Here is a 23,592-nt window from a genome sequence, read left to right as displayed (position 1 = left end):
GTTGGGCTTTGCCATTTATTATCCTTTGTAGTGCTGGACTTGTAGAAAGATATTGTGTAAATTTGGTTTTGTCATGGAATATCTTGGTTTCTCCATCTATGTTAATTGAGAGTTTTGCAGGATACAGTAACCTGGGCTGGCATTTGTGTTCTCTTAGGGTCTGTATGACATCAGTCCAGGATCTTCTGGCCTTCATAGTTTCTGTCGAGAAGTCTGGTGTGATTCTGATAGGTCTGCCTTTATATGTTACTTGACCTTTTTCCCTTACTGCTTTTAATATTCTTTCTTTATTTTGTGCGTTTGGTGTTTTGACTATTATGTGACGGAAGGTGTTTCTTTTCTGGTCCAATCTATTTGGAGTTCTGTAGGCTTCTTGTATGCCTATGGGTATCTCTTTTTTTAGATTAGGGAAGTTTTCTTCTATGATTTTGTTGAAGATATTTACTGGTCCTTTGAGCTGGGAGTCTTCACTCTCTTCTATACCTATTATCCTTAGGTTTGATCTTCTCATTGAGTCCTGGATTTCCTGTATGTTTTGGACCAGTAGCTTTTTCAGCTTTACATTATCTTTGACAGTTGAGTCAATGATTTCTATGGAATCTTCTGCTCCTGAGATTCTCTCTTCCATCTCTTGAATTCTGTTGGTGAGGGTTGTATCTACAGCTCCTTGTCTCTTCTTTTGGTTTTCTATATCCAGGGTTGTTTCCATGTGTTCTTTCTTGAGTGCTTCTATTTCCATTTTTAGTTCCTTCAACTGTTTGATTGTGTTTTCCTGGAATTCTTTCAGGGATTTTTGCAATTCTTTCAGGGATTTTTGCGATTCCTCTCTGTAGGGTCCTACTTGTTTATTAATGTTTTCCTGTGTTTCCCTAAGGGAGTTCTTCACGTCTTTCTTGAAGTCCTCCAGCATCATGATCAAGTATGATTTTGAAACTAGATCTTGCTTTTCTGGTGTGTTTGGATATTCCATGTTTGTTTTGGTGGGAGAATTGGGCTCTGATGATGCCATGTAGTCTTGGTTTCTGTTGCTTCGGTTCCTGCGCTTGCCTCTCGCCATCAGATTATCTCAGTGTTACTTTGTTCTGCTATTTCTGACAGTTGCTAGACTGTCCTATAAGCCTGTGTGTCAGGAGTGCTGTAGACCTGTTTTCTTCTCTTTCAGTCAGTTATGGGTACAGAGTGTTCTGCTTTCGGGCGTGTAGTTTTCCTCTCTACAGGTCTTCAGCTGTTCCTGTGGGCCTGTGTCTTGAGTTCACCAGGCAGCTTTCTTGCAGCAGAAAGGTTGGTCTTGCCTGTGGTCCCGAGGCTCAAGTTCGCTCGCGGGGTGCTTCCCAAGGGCTCTCTGCAGCGACAGCAACCAGGAAGACCTGCGCCGCCCCTTCCGGGAGCTTCAGTGCACCAGGGTTCTAGATGGCGTTTGGTGTTTTCGTCTGGAGTCCGAGATGTGTATGCAGAGTGCAGTCTCTTCTGGTTTCCCAGGCGTGTCTGCCTCTCTGAGGGTTTAGCTCTCCCTCCCACGGGATTTGGGTGCAGAGAACTGTTTATCTGGTCTGTTTCCTTCATGTTCCGGCGGTGTCTCAGGCAGGCATCCTGCCCTTCCTGGGCCCTACCCCACGGGAGCCCAGAGGCCTTATACAGTTTCCTCTTGGGCCAGGGATGTGGGCAGGGGTGGGCAGTGTTGGTGGTCTCTTCCGCTCTGCAGCCTTAGGAGTGCCCACCTGACCAGGCGGTGAGGTCTCTTTCCCACAGGGTCTGGGAGCAGAGAGCTGCTGCGGGCCGGAATCCGCGGGTGTGGGACTTCCGGTAAACACAGGACGTGCCTGGTCCTAGAGGAATTCTGCCTCTGTGTCCCGATTTCACCAGGCAGCTTTCTTGCTGCAGACAAGTTGGTCTTACCTGTGGTCCCGAGGCTCAAGTTTGCTCGCAGGGTGCTTCCCACGGGCTCTCTGCAGCGACAGCAACCAGGAAGACCTGTGCCACCCCTTCCGGGGGCTTCAGTGCACCAGGGTTCCAGATGGCCTTTGGTGTTTTCCTCTGGCGTCCGAGATGTGTATGCAGAGTGCAGTCTCTTCTGGTTTCCCAGGCGTGTCTGCCTCTCTGAGGGTTTAGCTCTCCCTCCCACGGGATTTGGGTGCAGAGAACTGTTTATCTGGTCTGTTTCCTTCAGGTTCTGGCGGTGTCTCAGGCAGGGGTCCTGCCGCTCCTGGGCCCTCCCCCACGGGAGCCCAGAGGCCTTATACAGTTTTTTCTTGGGCCAGGGATGTCGGCAGGGGTGAGCAGTGTTGGTGGTCTCTTCCGCTCTGCAGCCTCAGGAGTGCCCACCTGATCAGGCGGTTGGGTCTCTCTCTCTTACGGGGTCCGGGAGCAGAGAGCTGCTGCGGGCCGGGATCCGAGGGTGTGTGACTTCCGGTAAACACAGAACGTGCCCGGTCCTAGAGGAATTCTGCTTCCGTGTGTCCCAAGCTCATCAGGCAGCTTTCTTGCAGCAGAAATGTTGGTCTTACCTGTGGTCCCGAGGCTCAAGTTCGCTCGTGGGGTGCTGCCCACGGGCTCTCTGCAGCGGCAGCAACCAGGAAGCCGGAACTTTTAAAATACAAATTACCTTTATCCCAATTTTATTGAACTTTCTATATAATCTTAGACAAAAAAAAATTGTATGGGAGGATACATTCTGGTGATTGTGGAGACTCGATACAATCCAACCAGGCTCTAAAGCAATTAATTATTTAGTAAGCTTTTTACAGTCTAGTAGCAGCTAATAATTTAGATGTTTGTACTTCAATAAAACATATCCTGGCCTCCTGTGCAACAGATGCTCAGTGACGAGTTACTACACGCGTGTTGGAACATCCAGAGCACTGGTCTTAAATGACATTGGCAAAATGATGAGTCTGGGTGAGAATTTGTTTACCCCCCCAAACAGCCCAGGTGGTTCTGGCTTGGTAATTTGGTTAAGCTTGCACACACACCTATAGGCTGCATTACGGAGGAATTGTATATAGTTCTTATTTAGAGAATAAATTTGGGTGAATATTGCATATTATTTTCATAGTAAATGAGCACAGGAGGAGGAGGGGAATGCTCTGTGAACTTCCAGTTCTCTGGCGATCAGATGTTACATGTTCCTCTATTTGCACCAACTGCCAGTTGGATTCTTCCAAACACACCATGAGATTATTCTTTGGGTCATGGTTTTAGTTTGCATACTTTTGCTCTGGACTGATTTTTTTTTATCATTATGATGTCAGCCCCCATTTTTATGCTGATGATACAGTTGTATCTGTCTTTGATTTTTGACAACCCTGTTCTTTCTTTGTCTGGCAGACATTAAATCATTAATGTTTCAAAATCACATACAGCTGAAGCTCTGGGAGACGGAGTGTCTACTGTCGAGTTCCTTGAACATGCAGGGATGATGTAACTTTTCTTCTGTTTCAGGTCTACGCTGACCTCCAATTTCACTTCAAACAGGTATCGTGGGGGTTATCTTTGATTGATAATTGTTTCTCCTGATCTCATATTTATGAAACCCTGCCTTTTATCATGAAGACCTTGCTAGTGTGTAGAAATTTTTCTCCATTACCAATGCAGGAAAGCTTTTCAGTTGTGATTTTTATCTTTCAGATTAAATTACTAGGAAGCATGACCTTTCCTGAAGGCTGCATATCTCAATAGCAAAACAGCAGACTTGTCCCCTTTGCTTTTGACACTCATAACACATCACTGCACCCCTTGCTGGTTAAGGGCTTCTTCTGTGGCCTTGTTTTTCCATCATGAAGATGTTCTTGTACAATGGTCAATCTCCAACCTTACCTTCTGTAGCATCCTTAACCACTGGAGTTTGTCTTTCATTGGAAGTGTGCTGCTAAAACACACACACACACACACACACACACACACACACACACAATTGTCAGCCTGGCTCCTATTGCATGGTTTAGGAGACTCCATGCAATCTGAGAACAGAGATTGAGAAACTAACTATTATGAGCCTCATACACATTAGGTGACAGGTAAACTGTGGTCCTTTGATTATCTCATTTAATTCTAATTATAGCAGTGTGAGCTGAAATCAAATCTGAAAATGGATTAAGAATTAAGACATTAAACAACTTGCTTCAGGACATCTTGCTAAATTTAGTAGAGTTGGATCCAATCACGGAGGTGTGTGACTGAAATACTGGCTTTGGATATGATCACGAATGTGTATGCTGACACTGTAGAGGTCATGCTGAGCTGTAGAGCTGTAGAGGTGATGAAGAGAATGTCAGAAACAATTAATAACAAGGAAAAACACCACAGTAACGTAAGATGTAGTATCACAGATTTGAGAAACTATTCCTTTTAATAACTTACATCGATTGAATGTAAAATTTATTAATCTGAGAGACCATGCCATACTTTTAATTGGTGATTGGAGCCAGGAGTCTAAATATTACTGTTTAAAGAGGAAGAAGAGAGCTGAGGAAATGTCTGTGAAGTGTTTACTGCACAAGTATGAAGTTTGATTTTCCATGTAAAGCTGTGGGCAGTAGCATATACCTAGAATCTTGATATTCTTGTGGTGAGATGGAACTTTGAGACAGGAGAGTCCTTGAGCCAATTAGCCTGGTATGTGCAATACAAGAACAACAACAAAAAGCAAAAGAACTTAATTTAAACAGGGTGGACAGTGAGAACCAACATCTAAGCTTGTTCTCTGACCTCCACATGTGAACTGTGGCATGTCCATGCATACACACACAGGAACACACACAGGTACACACACAGGTACACACACACACACACACACACACACACACACACACACACACACGAACACGCACACCCACACACACTAATACATCATATACATGATACACGTATGTCAAACACAAACACACTAATTTCATTTTTAAGAGAAGGAGCTAGGAAGAAGCGGGAGAGGTTCCTAACCATTTTAGAGATGTACAAGGAAGGCACAGCCTCAGTCCTCCTGACCTGCAGGTGTCTTTGAGGGTGAACAGGACAGGAAAGACTTCAGGAGAAGTCCAGGTAAGGATGAAAAGCAGCAAGCTCCTCATTATGTGAATTGGTGTGATACTTTCCTCCTCTTCAAGTCTATCTGGAATGACTCTGCCTTAGTGCTAAATATCTTCTTTAATTTCCTTTGTCAGATAATATGTTCCTTTCCTCCTCATCTCTGATATCCCCTGTCTCTTCCCAATAGTCATTTGTGAGACTTTGGTTAAATCTTCTAAAGTCTGTCAGCTAGTGCCTTTTGTCTGTTTTATAGGAGAAGAACATAAGGAATATAATGCATTTGGCATAAGGTACATAAAAGATATACTCTAGCTGAATCCCTCCACATGGTGTTAAATACAGATCCAGAGAGCATCTTGTCCTTTGTTCCTGTAAAGCACTTGATTAGATTTTAAGTTTTCCAGTTGTACCCCATGAACTTGTAAAGGACACATGTGGTTTGACCTATATTTCTGATTGAGTATTAACACTACTGTCATTCTTTTTTTTTTAACCCAACTATTTTGGATTGACATTTCAACACCACGATTGTACACCATCCTTTCTTAAGTAACAGGATAATCTAAGCTGTTCTTGATGTTTCAGGCTTGTCATCGTCCTCCTCATCATCACCAGCATCATCATCATCATCAATTTGATTTAGTTGTGGATAATTGTTGAGTCTTCCATAATGCATTCCCTTAAGAATCACTTTCAAGTTACTAGGAGCATTTGTGTGTGCAAGTTTGCACGTGCTTCTGCGGTATGTTTGCAAGTGTGTGTGTTGTGTGTAGAAACCGCAGGTTGAGATCAGGCCTCGTTTTGATTGCTAAATGTTGAAGTATATCTCACTTGAAGGTACGCATTCAGGTGTTCTAGCCAGCCAGTGTGTTCTGGGGTCCTGTCTCATCCATCTTTCCACCAGGATCACTAAGGAACTACCGTATCCACTTACATGGGTACCGGGGATTCAAACTCTAGTTCTCGCCATTCTTCAGCAACTTTTACCAGCTGAACCATCTCCCGAGCTCGACATCCCTTAAATAAGTTTCGAATGAATTGTTTTTCCATTTGCCTCTTTCTCATAGAGGTAGAATTCTAAATAGGCAGCTGAAAGGAATTACTGGGCATGGTGGTGAGATTTTTAAGCTAGAAAAAAAATCACTGTAGGCTGAGAGGTAAAATTGTCTCCTTTTCAAACCCCTTCTCATGCTTGCGTCTATGAACTGTGCCAGCGTCCATTGCGTAAGGCAGTGTTTACAAGCCCCTCCCAGTACAGCGTCACCGTCAGCTCGGTACCCAGATGATCGCAGTCTCCTTTTGCTGCTTCTTTGCCTAGCTTTCCCCGTCTCCGTGTGAGTTAAGTGTGTTTCTGTTCTGTCTTATTCTGGTTTTTCTCCTTTTGCATTTATATTCGCTGGCCTGTTTGCTAGAAACCCTCCCTCGAATTGGTCCCCAGGATTTCTCTGTTTTGAGCCATAAAGCTTCCTTTATTTTGTGCATCGATCAGGAATTCCTATGTGATTCTCGTCAACAGCATTGTTCTGGATAGTATAATGCGTTCATTGGTGGATGAAACTCAAGTTCTCTGCAATTTCCTGTGCAGTCGCTGGGAGTGTATGAGAGTCAGGGGTCTTTTAAGTTTGTTTGTTTTTTGTTTTTTGTTTTTTGTTTTTTGTTTTTTGTTTTGCCACATCAATATCCTTACAAAAGGCAGAGACATGTTTTGGTCCATGAGGAATGAATTCTAGTATCTATTATGTCTGCTCCCTTCACTTGTCACCCATCTTCAGTCAGGCAGGAAATCCCCTGTCCCAATTAGTGTACGTCGTTATAAGCCATGTTCACAGCCATCTGAACACGTGGCCTTAGAAACGTCTCATATGGAAATTTGTAACGTGGTCATTTCTAAGAGGCGAAGACCATGTCATATTGGAAGTTGAGAACAGTAGCTTTCAGGGAGCTTTCACAGTGGGATTCTTGGAATATCTGTGCAGAAATGGAGAGAAGTTGACCACAATAGATGAAAATGCAGCCGTGCCACACTGCAGTTTATATCGTTCTCCTTGTTCTTCCTTTATTCAAGACTAGACCCTGATGCTTTCAACAGTTGTATTGGCGTGTCACTTGTGTTGATGCGCAGAAACCTTTCAGAGGCTGCGATGTTATTTGTGCGCTGTAGTCTACTCATATCCCCCCTGTGATTTCCCTTGAGGAAAGGCTGCTGTGGCTTTGTTCTTGAGATGGTGAGACACATACATACCTTTTCTGTAGAGGAATTTACCATAACAGCCATTGCGGGCCCTTCTGAGAGCCCAGAGAGAAGCCTATCTTTTTTCCTTTCTTTCTTTTATACTGATATTTTGATTAAAAGAAAAAAAAAGGAATTCCATCTTGGTTTTGAACTTATTGCAAAAGAAAAGCCAAGGCACAGAATGCATTTTCGAACCCTGGGACTGTTCCTTCCATTTTTGTTCTTTCCTGAAGGATTTTGTGCACCAAGGTGCTGGGAGGGACCAGGGTAGAAGGAAGCTCACTGTGCTCCCGTGGGTCTCCCGGTGTCCTGGTGCTCTTTGGCATTTCTTCCCAGTTTCACCTGTGCTGGTGAGTCTCAACTTTGAGACACAGGCATCTTCAACAGCAGCCTTTCTTGAGAGTGACATGGGTTGTGTTGGGGCGACACATTTCAAATCTTTTTTTTTTTTTCATTACAAAATTCTTTATAGCCATTTCATGTCAATTGAAATCACAGAACTAGGCAGAAAAGCCCAGGCCACAAATACAAACAGCGCAGCACTTCCCTGGGAGGCTGGGGACAGACATGGCACCATGGCCACAGTGGCTGGAGCTCAGCTGTCCTCATCATCATCATCGGCAGACTCAGAGTCAAATCTTAATGTTTATCGTCTTAGTTAGGATTTCATTGCTGCAAAGAGACACCATGACCCAGGCAACCCGTGTAAAGGAAAACATTTAACTGGGGCTGGCTTACAGTTTCAGAGGTATAGCCCATTATCATCATGGTGGGAAGCATGTACAGCGCAGGCAGACTTGGTGATGACAGGGCTGAGAGTTCTACATCTTGATCTGAAGGAAGCCAGGAGAAGACTGTCTCCCACTGGCAGCCAGGAGGAGGATCTCTTCTACACTGGGCAGAGCTTGAACATGGAGACCTCAAAGCCTACCCCCACATTGTAACAGTTCCTTTAACCTGGCCACACTGCCTCCTAACGTTGCCATTTCCTATGGGCCAAGTATAATTCAAACCACCACATTAATATTTTGCCTTCCTTTTACTGCCTGCCTTTTAAGTGTGCATTCACACGTGCTTACATGGGTATGCGTCTGTGCATTCACACGTGCTTACATGGGTATGTGTCTGTGCATTCACACGTGCTTACATGGGTATGCGTCTGTGCCTGGGACGAGGAGGGATGGAACTGGAGCTGGGAGAACGAGGGAAGCAAAACACTGAAGATAGAAAGTTGGCTTCGCATTTAAGACTAGAAGAATGTTGTGTGTAAGAAGTTCTTTACCAAAGCAAATATTTGAATTTGACAACTTTTTGGTTCGTTGAAAAGCTCCTATTTTCTTCTTGTTTAAGCATCTTGGAAAGTCCTAATCAGTGAGAGAAAATGAATGCAATCAGAATGTCTCACAGTACAGCTATTGCCTGCAGGAAGGAAATAGAATACAAGAGGGACATGGACTGGAACATGATTTAAATTCACCAAGAAGACGGAACCAAAGTAGAGCATCTGATTAACAAATTAGCCTTTTGGAGGGTATTCTAATGTCAGAAGAATGCAGCTTGCTAGGGGCAAAAGTATTCCTTATATCTGCTAGTCAACTCTTTACCTTTTTATACTAGTCACCAAAAAATTATTTACATACATATATACACATGAATACATATGTACATACATACATACATACATATATTTTTCTTACAGCTTTAATATTTGACGGTTTTAGAATTAGTTTATTTTTTTTTCTTTTTTTCCGGAGCTGGGGACCGAACCCAGGGCCTTGCGCATGCTAGGCAAGCGCTCTACCGCCGAGCTAAATCCCCGACCCCCAGAATTAGTTTATTTTATACCCCGATTGCAGCTTCCCTTTCTTCCTCTCCTCTCAGTCTATTCCTCTCACCTCTCCTTTCATTTCCCCTCCTTTTCTCGTCAGAGAAAGGGAGACCTTCCATGGATATCAACCTGCCTCGGTAGACCAAGTTGCTGTGGGACTAGGCACATCTTTTCCTATTAAGGCTAGAAAAGGTGACCCAGTCAGGAGAAGGGGATCCAAATGTAAGCAAGAGAGTCTGAGACAGCCTCCGCTCCAGATGTTAGGCGTCTCACATGAGGACTAAGCTGCACATCTGTTACATATGTGTAGGGGGCGTAGGTCCATCCCATGTTCTTTGGTTGTTGGCTCAGTCTCTCTGAGCCCCTATGGGACCATGTTAGTTCATTTTGTAGGTTTTCTTATGGTGTCCTTGACCCCTCTGGTTCCTTCAATCTTCTCCCCCTGCCCACCTCTTCTACAAGATTACTCAAGCTCCACCTAATGTTTGGCTGTGGGTCTCTGCATCTGTTTCTAGCACTTGCTGGTTTGAGCCTCCCAAAAGACAGTTATGCTAGGTTCCTGTCTGCAAGTATAGTGTCAGGGGTGGGCTCACACTCATGACATGGGTATCAAGTTAGGCCAGTCATTGGTTGGCAGTCCCCTCAATTCCTGCTTCATTTTTATCCTTACACATCTTGCAGGCAGGACAAATTACAGGTCAAAAGTTTTGTGGCTGGGTTGATATCCCCATCCCTCCACTAGAAGTCTTGCCTGGTGACAGGGGTAGCTGTTACGGGTTTATATCCCCTATTGCTAGGGGTCTTGGCTAAGGTGAGCCTCATAGGTTTCTGGGAGTTTCCCTTCTCCTAGGTTTTTTCTATCTCATCCCAGAGATGCCCCTCCCATCCCATTTCTCTACCCCCCCATTCTCTTTCCCTCTGTACTCCCCACACTTGATCCCTCCTAGTCCCCTTCCCACCCGTCGCTTACCCAATTCCCTCCCTCTACCCCTGATGTCTAGATGTCTATTTTATTTCCCCTTCTCAGTGAGACGAAAGCATCCTCCCTTGCATCCCTCTTGTTACTTAGCTTCTTTCGGTCTGTGGATTGTAGCATATTATCCTATACTTTACCGTTAATATATACTTATAAGTGCCAAGTCTTTATTTTTGTGTCAAAGAATTGATTGTTTTACACCGGTTTATATAACTGAAACCATTGTGCATAGACACATGGTGTGTGTGTGTGTGTGTGTGTGTGTGTGTGTGTTCACAAAGAGTGAATATTATGGTTCACAGTTCTGGTCTTCCTTATGCTTTATTTTTTACAGTGATGACCTTTCAAAATGAGGCTTGTGGGGCCTGTGAGGCTGATCTTTCACTTTAATCCCTTTGTCACTAATTTGGGTAAGTTATCCCAACGTGAATGGTGGTATTTTGATTTTCTTAGACTTATATATTAAGGTGTATCTTGAAAGTCTGTTTATCTCTGCCAGTAGAAACATAGATATTACCCTCAATTCCTCATTTTTTAATTAAGAACGAGAATGAAAGTCCTCATCTGTCATGTGTGTATGTGATGTGTTTTGTATGTATGCATTGTGATATGTTTTGTGTGTGTGTGTGTGTGTGTGTGTGTGTGTGTGTGTGTGTGCAATGCCTGTGTACATTGTATTGAACATATGGAACTCAGAGGGCAATGACTTTTAGCTCTCCACCTGTTTCCTATTTTGCTCTCCATCTTATTTATTGAGATGATTTATTTATGGTTTGTATATGCTTGGCTCAGGGAGTGGCACTATTAGGAGGTTTGGCCCTGTTGGAGTATGTATGGCCTTGAAGAAGTAGGTGGGTCACTGTGGGTATGGGCTTTAAGACCCTCACCCTAGCTGCCTGGAAGTCAGTATTTTGCTAGCAGCCTTCAGATGAAGATGTAGAACTCTCAGCTCCTCCTGTACCATGCCTGCCTGGATGCTGCCATGTTCCCACCTATAAGCCAGCTCCAATTAAATGTTGTCCTTATGAGAGTTGCCTTGGCCATGGTGTCTGTTCACAGCAGTGAAGCCATAACTAAGACAGGGTCTCTCACTGGCCCTGAAGCTCACTGTTTTGTCTAGGCTGGGAAGCAAGCTCTTGGGGTCTGACTGTCTTTGCTTCTGAGTGCTGGGGCTGCAGGTCCTGGTGACCACATCCAGCTTTTACATGGTCCCTGGGGATTTGAACTCAGCTTTCCTTGCTTTCAGAGCAAACATTCTTTACCCACTAAGGTATCTCCCTAGACTCCAAAATGTAATTCTTTATGAAATAACCCAGGAGGAAAGATATAATCAGTAATAAGATCTTCCAAACTTAAAAGTTTTAGAACTAAAATGGAATTTTTGGATCTTGTCTAGGTTTCTAATTATAAATATTTAAAATAGACAAATTCATTGGGACCAGGCTTCAGAACTCTGTTCTGGTGGTGGTGGTGATGGTAGTAGTGTGTGTGTGTGTGTGTGTGTGTGTGTGTGTGTGTGTGTGTGTGTATTTAATGCTCTCCATCTGTAGCAAAGAGAAGTTTCCTTCATGGTAACAACTATACTTACCTGTGGGACAAACATTTAGAGCAGAGTTTGAGATTATGCTGGTTTAGTAAAAGGGTTATTATAAGACCTCCTCCAAGATTCATTGTTTCACTAGCCTTAGATATTGGCTAGGTTTTCAGAACCAGGCATAATTTCTCTCATTTTGAGTGGTTCTTAAATCCAATTAGAGAGATACGGTATCTAGGATATGCATGCCACTACTACAGCCTTACAGTTGTTGGGCCATGCTGGTCATGGTGGTTCGTAAGAGTCATAGTTGGGTATGACTGTTGGTCGCTTCCCTCTTTTGAAGCTTTTATGACAACTGGTACTATACAAGCTTGTCTTTAGGATAGATGTATTCGGGTCAGCTCCAGCTCCAGATCATAGACCTCTGGGCTCTGAAGTACATAGTACTTTAGGCAATGAGGGTTTGTCTTCCACCTCCAGTGGGTAAACAATTTCTACATCTAAGGTTCAGGGGTCATTTTATAAGAGGAACAGGAGTGTGATGGCACTAGGATCGGGAAGTTTTTTTTGTTTCATAAGACTTAGTCCCTTAGGAATGTCAAAACTATACCCATGAAGTTTCAACAGAATTATTGCCATCATGAGCTGAGTGAGGACAGCAGTAGACATGCTGAAGTAGACGGTGAAGCCCACGAGGCTATAACCCTACACAAAGGGCTACAGGCAACTAAGGAATGCTGAATGCAATAGGAGAAATAGTCTTCCCTAGGGACCAGCACACGCGTAGATAATTTAATACCAAATCAAGAGCTCTGGAAACATGCATATAAACAACATTATATAAAATGGGTAGGTTGTACTTAAATATTAGGAATACATACATATATGTATATAATAATCATTAATATAAAAGAGGCCATAAATTTGGAAGAGAGCAAGGAGCGTTATATAGGAGATTTTTGAGAGAGGAAAGGGAAGGATTAAATGATGTCATTATAATCTCAAAAAATAAAACAATTAAAAATTAAAATAATACAGTTCAGTGGTACATGGCCATAAGCATCTGCCAAATGTGCTGTTAGTTTATGTATTTCCAAATATTTGGTGAGGTAAATGTGATTTTCATTGTCTTTATTTTACTGAGAAGAAATTTAAACTGGGAGGGGGTTGTTTTCTGTCTCTGGTGGCAGAGGGGAATATAAACTCAGCTCGCCTCTCGGGGCAGCACAGTCTACTGCTCCACAGGCGATAACGGGAAACAAGGTGAGTTGTTGATATCACACTATGTGGTGGTGGCTGCATCGAATATTGAAAATGCATTAAAGAGCAAAACTTTATAATAAACATCCACATTGACTCTTTTTCTTCCAGAGTTCTTTATGTATTCTAGAATTCTTTATGTATTCGATTGCGTGAAGAGTTTCTCTTGGAATGTGCCCTAATAACATATATTTCAAAGATCTTTTTCACTTTCACTAACTCTTGCTGAGTAGCTCTGACAAGCTCTCTAGCTTTTGCTAGTAGTTATTTCTAATTTTTTCTTTTCTTCCAGGAGTAGGGTGGTGAAACATGAATGGCATTTTGGTGGGCTTTTTAATGACCCTGGTTCTATATACATAAGGGGCTTCCTTTTTTTTTTTAACCAGACTTTCTAAATCTGAGAGAAAGTGTCTGAGTCTCAGCACCTACTCTTGAAGATATTTGTGAGAAATGTTCATCTAACAGCCTCAGTTGTAAATTGTTTATCAAATATCTATTTCATATTGAACTGTTAGACTTTCACTTTGAATTTAGATTATTAATACATTCCGATTGTATAGAGATTCTAAAATATAAAACAAAATGTCATAAAAATCTTATCCTCAACTTTAAGTTATAATTCCTCCAGAATATTCTACTGAATACTTTCAAAGAGAATTGATACCAGAATACAGATATAACTGGGATCTTTCTACCCTAACGTGACAGTGTGAACCTTTTCCATACTGTTAAAAAGCCAAGTAACAGCATTGCATCAAATTGTTACAGAGAGTTTATTTTATAACCAGATAGCTAAGATTGATATTATTGTTCTCCCATTTTTAAAACTTTAATTTATTTTCCAACTCTGTAGGTAGAAAATGTTGAAAACTCCATTATGTAAAATTTAAACATAACTTTGCTTGGATTAAATTTATTGAAGAGGAAATAGCAAGTTCAAAGTTCTGAATATTTTTAGAACGTGAAATCTATTATATAGGTTTTCCATCATTTTACTAATATCAATGTGTATGGGACTACTATGTCATGATCATCAATGAGTACTACCCTTAAAAACTGAGCCACAAGCACTCTATAATTTTATGGAAATTTAAAATGTGTCCTAATGGGTTGGGGATTTAGCTCAGCGGTAGAGCGCTTGCCTAGCAAGTGCAAGGCCCTGGGTTCGGTCCCCAGCTCCGAAAAAATAATGTGTCCTAATGAAAATTTCATGAATGGGTTGCACATTACACAACCTGTTTTGCTTGCCTCCTAGAAAAAGATCATTTTATTTTATTTTTAAATTTATGTTTATATGCATTTTTCTGTGAGTATAGGTGTAATTAGAGGCCAGAGAGGACATTGGACTCCTGAGACATGAAGTTGTAGGAGGCTGTGAGCCTCCTGATGTGGGTGCTGGAATCCAACGTCAGGTCATATGCAAGAGCAGCAGCAAGCTTTCTTAACTACTGAGCGATTTCCCAGCCCCCAGCTTTCTGTTATGAGTGGGGTTCAGTCTTTTGTTCATTTTTCTTTATTACAAGAGTTCTTCTTAAGAGAAATCTTATACATTAATCAACTGCAGTGACAACCTCATTAGTTCTTAAATTTCATGCTTTCCAAATCCTCCTCTATTTCCCTACCCCTTAGCTTGCAGTAGGAGGTCTGTGACACACTCCCTGAGGGTTTCTGCTCTCAGCATTTTGTCACAAGATGGGAAGGATTCATGGAGAATCTGGACCATTAGTTAGTGACAAGTGGGAGGTGAAGAAGTATTGAATACTTACACAGATTCCCCTAGTTTTCAGCCTGCACTCTCCATTCATTGTTCTCCTCCGTGTTTCTAGACTTTTGTTATAGTATTATCTTCTTCTAAGTATGTATCGTTTATATAGAGAATGTTAGGATCTAAAGCTTATTGTTTGGTATGGAGAAAAGAATATATGTGATAATAAACATAGTCTTAAGCTGTGTATTTATCCATGTCAGGGAATCAATGACATATGAAAACCAGGGGAGTTGCCATGGAGAAGAGGTTAGAGAAAGCGGGAATGGGCACCCACACAGAGAGAGGGAGAGAGGGAGAGAAATAGGGGTGGAGGGAGGGATGGAGGAAGGGAGAGAGGAAGAGAGAGAGGAAGAGAGAGAGAGGAAGAGAGAGAGAGAGAGAGAGAGAGAGAGAGAGAGAGAGAGAGAGAGAGAGAGAGAGCCCAAAATATCAGGATTATATAGGGAAAGCCTCTGGGGTAAGGGCAGCCCAGTCTCTGGCCTGAAAGTTCAAGGTTTGGAACAGGGTGTTCCAGGTACGGATTGAGACCAAAGGTTACCATCAAAGTCCAAGTTGGTGAACACATAGTTTTAGTCATAAGTGTTAGTCATAAGAGTGTAGGTGAAATGTTACTTACAGAAGCAGAAATACCTGTCACTGTGTCGCTGTGTCACTGAAAGCCTACGCAACATGTGTGAGGATGACTTGCTTGCAAATGCTGGAATCCCAGAGCTCGCTGAATAACTAGTAGGCAGTTCCACGGGTTGGAGAGCGTCTCTTTAAGGCAGTTGGCAGATCTGAGAATATCTGAGGACTCTGGTCAGTTTCAGGGACTTCCTAAAGCTTCGGATTTGTTTACTTCCTGAGTCTCCCTTTAGTACATCCCAAGTCTTAAGGCACTTCTTTGTGGGACAGAATGTTTCATGTCCTGTTAGAACATCCAGAATCTTAATCAGCTTCTCTTCAAGATGGGATGTGTCAACTTGGAGGGAATTGCTAGACAACACATTTATACAACAACATTCAGCGTATAGAATATGAATGTGTATCTAACATCTGCATTTGCCTAGATACTTTATATACACAGACAATACACACTCACAAATGACAGGCCATTACATGTGTTAAGCTCCAAGAAAATGACACAAGTAAGTTGCATTAGCCTATGAGAACTGTGGAAGCTGAAGACAACCCTTATCAATTGCATGGGATTTCAGTTTAGCATGGAGAAATGAAGTTCCTGCCAGATGAAAGGTTCAGCCAAATTGTTTCTGAGCACTTGGTTCCCCATTCCAAAGAAGCACATGAAATAAGGAACACACTATATTCTTAAGAAGAGAATTAGTTAGTCTGAAGTGGGGGCTAATTTAGGTCAATGGTGGCAGAGTTGTAGAGATGGTGAGGTACATTTTAACACATTGTGAATGTTGACTTGATAAATGTGTTTTGACCTTTGGCAGTAAGGAGCCACCTGAGGTTTATTTTGTAGGAGATTGACGTATGCAAATTATGTTTTGTGAAAAAGGATTACATTAGAAGCAGCCACAGTTGAAATGAGGTTGAAAACTTGAGGTATGGAAGGCAAATGGGATCGGATGGTATCAGCCTGGGAAAGTCATAATCTTACAGTGGACAGGCATTGTTATGAGGGGATAAGTGAATGAATTTATATTAGGATTTGATGTGGGAAGAGACAAGGATCACTACACCTTAATCAATTGGAAGAAATACACAGTCAAGAAGAAAAGTTGATATTGAGGGAACTAAGTGTTCTTCTGGTATGTTGGGGATGGAGTGACAAAGGAAAACAAATCAAGTGAAAAGTCTATTGTGTTGCTTTAACTTGCTAATAGCTCTTTTATGCAATGTGTTAGGGACAGGGACATGAGAGCCATGGCACACCATTATGACTGAATTCAAGTGTCCATGGCCTTCCCTTGTTAATTCTGAACTTGGTTGGTCTGTTCAGATTTTCAGGGCAGCCTGGATTCTCTTGGGCTATTGTTTAGAATATGTAGCTCTCTTTTCCTATTTGGAGCAAACCATTACCTTCTTACTGAGCTCTCTCACCCTAAGGAATTTTAAAATGTTTAAAAGTTGGTACCCTTTGTCACCCAAAACAGTAGCAGAAGTGTTTTTAATTATAATACAGATTTTCTTTTTGTTATATGAGAATTCTGATAGTTTCTAAATTAGTGAGATATCTGTCTATAGTCTTGATCGTGATGTCCTACAGAATTTACATCCAAGTAAATATTCTGGAAAGAACACACAATAGGAGGAAGATGGATGCTTTCTGAAGGCACTGCATCATGTTGTCAACTCTGGCCAGGACCCTGAACATTCACTGTGTATGTCTGTTCCTCCACCCCTGTCTGCTTGAGGACAGATAAAGCTAGTTTGAATGTTGGTACTAAGGCTCATGCACCAACACTTATGGTTGTTAATGGTGTCATATCTAAAGTCAGAATATTTTGCTTTTAAGTTTCAAGGGAAACAAACATAGTGAGGTTTAAGTTGAATTGCTTTTGCTGTCTACTACAGATATCTTAAACCCATAAGGAAATGCAGAAACAACAATAACAGTAACAACAGCCCACTCAAGACTAAAACAAAACATAAAGCAATTTGACTTCAAATTTCAGAGCAACATAAAAAGGTTAGAGATTCCAGTTACTTGGGATTCCTATTTTTTGTCCTAGAAACATGTAGCGAAGGGAAAAGATATTGTGGGCAATGACTATGTTTAAAATTTTCTAACTTAGTAGCAGGCTTAGATACTATATTATGACTTTTTAAAGTTAGGATGTATTACAGTGTAATCATTGTGAGGGAGAGGTGTTAGCACTTGTTGCCAAATATGACCATTAGCATTTGAGGAAACAGTAGAACAGGTCACCCTTACCGTCCCTTGCCCTTGAAACCATGAATAAAAGGATTTTTTGACCTTCATCCAAAGAGAAACCTTCACTCTAGAGATGCCCTTCCTATCCTTCAAGGAAAGAAACATTCTTATCCGTGAACACATAGGGATACCAAGAAAAATCTGAACAACTACCCTCTCTAAGATCTCCTGGTTAATTCAGTAGATCAATCCTCTTGACCTCTAACTGTGCCTTACTCTAAGTATTCAAGTCTTCCTCATCAAATGAAACACAAAGTGTGGAAGTTTCCTATATTTCTTTGGAGCCTAACTTCTTCAGGCCCCTGTCAGGTAAAACTCATAATAATAGTAAGCAGATTTATATCCATTTCTCTTGTTTATCTCTATTTCACTGTGAAGCTCTCGGCCATGAACCCATCATTGGTGAGGAGGAAAGCTTCCCTTGTGATGGTAAAGGCTGTCCTTCACCAGTGATTAAGTTGATGAGCTTGGATTAACAGAACACTTAAACACCAGGGCAAGCAAAATGTGGATCATTTTTATTACCCTTTAAATTTCTGAGGTCTCCCTCCCTTGATGCTTAGTCTTAACCGAAGCTCTGCTTTTTTGTTCCTAGTGATCTTTCCTTTTAGAACGGTCTATACAGACTCATCTAGCATGTAGGTTTATACACTTTGTTTCCTTTCACCTAGCCTAATGTTTTGGGTACTCATCCATGTTCCCAACTGTATTAGCACTTTATTCCTTTTTTACTGCTGCGTTGAAGTGAATTACACGAATGCAGCACAGTTTATTACAATTTGATGGGAATCCTGATTTTATTTTTCTTTCTCGGTTTAACTATTATGAATGAATCTACTGTAATATTTGCTTATCATAAGTTACAAGCTCTTATTTTCCTTGGGTAAATAATCAAAAGTCTGATGGTTACATCTTATGGTAGCTACATATTAAGTTTTTGTAAGAAACCAATAAGTGCTGCTTGAAAGTACTCATTCCCACCAAACTGGATACAGTGACTCGTGCTTCTGATTCTAGCACTCAGGAGCCTGAGGCAGAAAGATGATACATTTAAGCCATCTTGTGCTGCAAAGTGAATTTGAGAACTACTTAGCAAGACCCTGTGTCAAAATAAAGTGGATGATCAGACGTCGTTGTACTCATAATAGCTGATTTTCAGAGTTGCAGTTATTCCTTATAATCATAGTCATTGTTATGTATATTTTAACCTTAATTAATTGTGTGACTTTCTTAAATTTCATAAATGGTCCGTGGGACCTGTCTGGATCCAGAGTTTTGTGACCACTCTAAGCTTTCTGCAGCTCAATTTTCATTATGGTTAGAACAGGCTAGGATTACACAAATCATTATTTTTGTTTTACAACTAAAACATTACCATTCCTATTGGGCTTTTAAAATTAAACTAATATTTATCTGTTACTTATAATTCTTGCCATTAAGAATTTTGTGTTCTTGAGGATGGGGCCAACTAGCAATGTACTATGATAAGCACTTCATCTCAGCTAAAGGAGAGCTAATTAGTTCAGTGTGGAAACCTTCTGTAGTTGATGGTATTTCTAAAAATTGAAAGCAGAAGGGACTCTGGAATGTCAAAAGATTATTAAAGTTCATGCGTTCAGGTGAGAGCATTTTCCCTTGACATCAAATACAAATTCTTTAATTCACCATCATTAGCTGTGCATTCAATGATTCAGTTCTGACACTTAACTTCTGGTCCAGTGGGTTAGCTTGGTCCTACAAAGCTGCCTTTAATTAAGAGGTGAATAACAGACAGGATGCACAGTCTATTGACATTTCCGAAGGGCTCAATACATTTTGAGAGACACATATGATGTACACCTTCATACTCTGCTTCAAAAATTTACTGGAATGACTCACAGAGCTCAAGGAAATACTTGCCTTACTGTATCATTTTATTATAAAGGGCGCAACAAGTAGCATCCACTTCTACCTCCTTGAGGTGGGGCTGAAAGGTCACATATGTTGATAGCATGGTGAGCTCATATAGCAACCAGCTCCCATCCTGAAGCTATCTATGTACCCACTAATATTCATCTCCTTAAGCTTAGGTATGAAAGTTGCTCAATATGGACAAAAGATGTTCCTGTTACACAGCAAATTCAAAGGGCTTTAAATAACTTTGTGCAAGGAGCCAAAATCAAAGACTGAACACACACAGACACACAGACACACAAACACACACACACACACACACACACACACACAGAGAGAGAGAGAGAGAGAGGCAGAGAGAGAGACAGAGAGAGACAGAGAGAGACAGAGAGAGACAGAGAGAGACAGAGAGAGACAGAGAGAGACAGAGAGAGACAGAGAGAGAGACAGAGAGAGAATGAATATGAATCAGAATTTGTTTTTTGGAAAAAATCCGGCCGTGCCGATAATTGATTATAATTCTAGCTACTCCTGAGGCTGAGACAGGTGATTTGCAAGTTAGCTAGTACTGGCGCCCTAGAGTGAGTTCAAAACCAGCTGGAATAACTTAGAGAATGAAAAAAATCAAAGAGGACTACGGACATATCTCTGTGTTAAAGTACTTGCCTACCATGTACAAGGTACTTGGTTAAATATTCAAATACTTCCACAAACAAACAAACATATCATTCCAAAATGTAAGTTGGCTTTACTGAGAGGATCTTGGTAGGTAGAAATTATACCAATGAGGTTTTATGACAGAAGAGAGACTGGGTTTAGTTACAGTTGTAGCATGGGTTAAGTGAGAATTTACAAACAAGAGTGGGTTCAATAGTCAATTGAAAAGTACCCAGATGAACCATCAGGGACAAAGAGTCTTCTTGGCTAAACCAATTCATCATGATTCTTGCTGAAGACAGACAGAAATATCACTTAGGGATAATTAAGAATGGGGAGATTGGGGGTTGGGGATTTAGCTCAGTGGTAGAGCATTGCCTAGCAAGCGCAAGGCCCTGGGTTTGGTCCCCAGCTCCGGAAAAAAAAAGAATGGGGAGATTGATCAGCTGTGATACCAATGATACCAAGAGTATATCTAGCTAAATGTTTGATCAGAATTCTGAATCTTGAGGAAGAGGCCCAAACATGGAACTTAATTGAAAAACTAATTTAGAAGAACCTGAGTAATGCTTGGGCGCTATTTGATCTTGGGTATATAGAGGTGTGACTGTAGCTAACTTTACAAAGAAAGTTTGGGTTCATGATAATTTAGGGGGCTTCTGGTTTGACTCTAATGTCAATCATGGCCCTTAGTAACACTTATATTTTTACATACATTCTTTCAACTGATATGACATAATCAGTCTCTCCACATCATGGACATACCTCATATGTCTTCTATATGCCACATTATTATTCTTTATGCTTATTATTATAGTTTCAATATAGAATATTTCACTGTTAATAAGTTTACAGTAAAATATATGTTTATGTATATGAATTCTCTTGGAACTGAGCCTGAATCAGATCAGTTAGTCTATCTTCTACACACAGGATCATAACCCATCTAATCTCAGGTTTTTGGATTTTTGTAAAAATATCAGTGAATGTGAACTCCATTTATTTTTTACTTGTCATTTTCCAAAGGTGACTTTATTCCATGATAAAGAGTGAACTTACAAAATCAATCATGTCAAAATACTGAAGTGGAAGAGTTTTGGCTACTTCTAAATTAAAATGAAAGAATAATAAACTCAGGTATCCAAAAACAATTTTGGTGCTAATATTTACATTTATCCTCTGTGCCATAAAGTTATTAACTTGAAGCTTATTTTAAGTAAAAGCAATTGAGCACGTGGCTATGTTTTTGGAATACAAATAAGGAATTTCTACACAAACTAAGAAAATGATATCTAAGATAGAATATCAGGTTAAATATAGAAAAGATTATATTGTGAGCAGTTGAAAACACATTAATAACCAGGAGCACCAATATATCTTTCACAAAAGAGACATCTGTCATTTATACAACCTATTGTGTTTCATAAGAAAACAGTTGCTTATGTTTAGCGAGGGGATATCTCAAGGTTTCTGGGGATATCATTTATGTGACTCATGGAAAGTTCTGATGATTACTGAAGTTCAGTGGTGCTTTCTACCTAGCACTGAGAATGAACCTCAGTTATTTTTCACTAGGATGGGCTCATTTATTTTATTAAAAAGGAATTATTTTACATTTTACTTCACAGGTATGTGTGTGTCTATGTGTGGGTATGCATATACCATTAGAGAGTGCACTTGGAGGCCGGAAGAGGACGCTGGAGCTGGACTCACAGGTGATTTGTGGATCCTTGATGCTGAGAACTGAACTTGGCTCCTCTATAAGATCAGCACATGTTCTTTACCACTGAGTCATCTCTCTACCCACAATGGTCTCTTCACAGTGTGGTTTCCACCTAACTCCATTGGTTTCTGTGTATTTATGATTTCTTTTGAGTTGGCTTGAAAAACTTGCAACTCTAGTCTGCAATGTATAGTAGGGATGCCTAATTTTTATGTTAGGCACTGTGATGGTTCAAAGATGAACAGAAATAACGGCTTTAGAGAATAAGACATAATGGAAGGAAAAGTGAAAGCATCTTAGCTGTAGTGGACGAGGCCCAGGCCATGCCATCCTGTAACGCTATCATGGCCCTTAGGAAGACAGCAGGACCCTCTACTTTTGTCTTTGACTTTCTCTCTTGAATCATGGGATACAACCTCTAGAAGAATTTCCTGGTGTTTCCTTAATTTCATCATAAGATCCCTATGAGAGAGATATCCACCTCCCAGTTAGAAGAAAGGAATGTCTTATACCTAAACACAGGAGAACTCAGATATCAGTATGAACACATGGGTTCATATTAATGTGAACACACTTCTAGCTGACGCTGGGAAGATGGATGGTATTTATAATATGAACAATAAGGAGCTTTGTAAGAAAATGCTGTCGATGGCTTTCCAGGTTTTACATCTTTCTCAGTGAACAGTGTAAAACAATGAAATGTTTTCCCATATCTTATTTCTCTGATACAATGTTTTATCTTCATTTTTCTGAGATTTTAAGTGCTGAGAAGATGTTGAAAATCTTGGGATGGTGACCTATATTTCTGAGGAGTCCATGGGAAGTCCTGATGAAGAACTTCTTTGAGGAACAATGTTTGTAACCTGTGGAGTCTAAGGATATTCGCATTGCAACTCAGAGTCTTTTTTTTTTTTGCCATCAATCAGGGCTATAATTATTAGATTATTCCAAAGATAATTTAAGTCCACAAATGCAGATTAGTATCTACTAATATTGTTTTCTCCAATAAATAAAATGTAATGATATAAAATAAATTTCTTTTTTACTATTAGAGTGTCTTTTATGGCGTGTTCTTCTTGGGAATGCACAGATACACACACACATATACACACACACACATCTATAATTCTGAAGACTAAATCCTCATTCTTAATCTTTTAGACTATCTCTATTTTTATGTTTTAGTTGAGCTGAGCGAAGCCTTGGATGGGAAGAAAATTCCAAATTTGCAAATCTCCTGGAAATAATGACAAGAAAGTACTTATTATTCAGTCACCATAAGCCTGTTTCTTGGAACCTTCATTTTAAAGTTATTCCTTAATTGTCACTCCACTTATTAGCATTTTATCTCAGCACATATAGAGTCCACCAATGCACTAGCTTTCTGATATTTTGCCCAAGTTCACACAACATTATTTTTTTTTCACTGCATACAAATGGAATGTTCACTGGGTAATTGGGCTATGAGGAAATTTCCCTTAGGAACTATCTACGTTCTATTGGCATTTTTCTTCACTAATGTTGGGGGAAAGCCCCTCGGAAGGGGCGCAGCAAACATATGAGAATTTTATTACAAAGCTTCCAGCATTTGACCTTAGAGCAAGTCCAATTGACAAAGGAGCTGCAGGATATGAAACATTCTCATTATAGTATCATGGCAACATTACCGAAATTATTAACTATCCAAGGGGGATGATGGATGTGGTAGGGTGGCAATGTCCTTGGCAGAACAGATTGCTTAATTATCTTCTTTTAGTGGCAGCACACAGTCATGATCCTATGATCAAGTACTATTTCAAATGAATATGAAT

The 23,592-nt window shown here is 40.7% G+C and overlaps 1 long non-coding RNA gene across 1 annotated transcript; it reads left to right on the top strand.

Annotated features, from left to right (window-relative positions):
- The first annotated feature begins 6,295 nt into the window (after positions 1-6,295).
- Positions 6,296-22,403, top strand: LOC120097413 (uncharacterized). Its single transcript, XR_005494783.2, has 3 exons — positions 6,296-6,356; positions 10,394-10,469; positions 21,687-22,403. It is a non-coding gene; the product is annotated as an uncharacterized LOC120097413 (long non-coding RNA).
- Positions 22,404-23,592: the final 1,189 nt, after the last annotated feature.

The sequence above is a fragment of the Rattus norvegicus genome, chromosome 16 (assembly GCF_036323735.1).
Source record: "Rattus norvegicus strain BN/NHsdMcwi chromosome 16, GRCr8, whole genome shotgun sequence".
NCBI lineage: Eukaryota > Metazoa > Chordata > Mammalia > Rodentia > Muridae > Rattus > Rattus norvegicus.
Note: the sequence above shows the minus strand (reverse complement) of the source record. Positions and strands in the feature narration are given on the sequence as shown.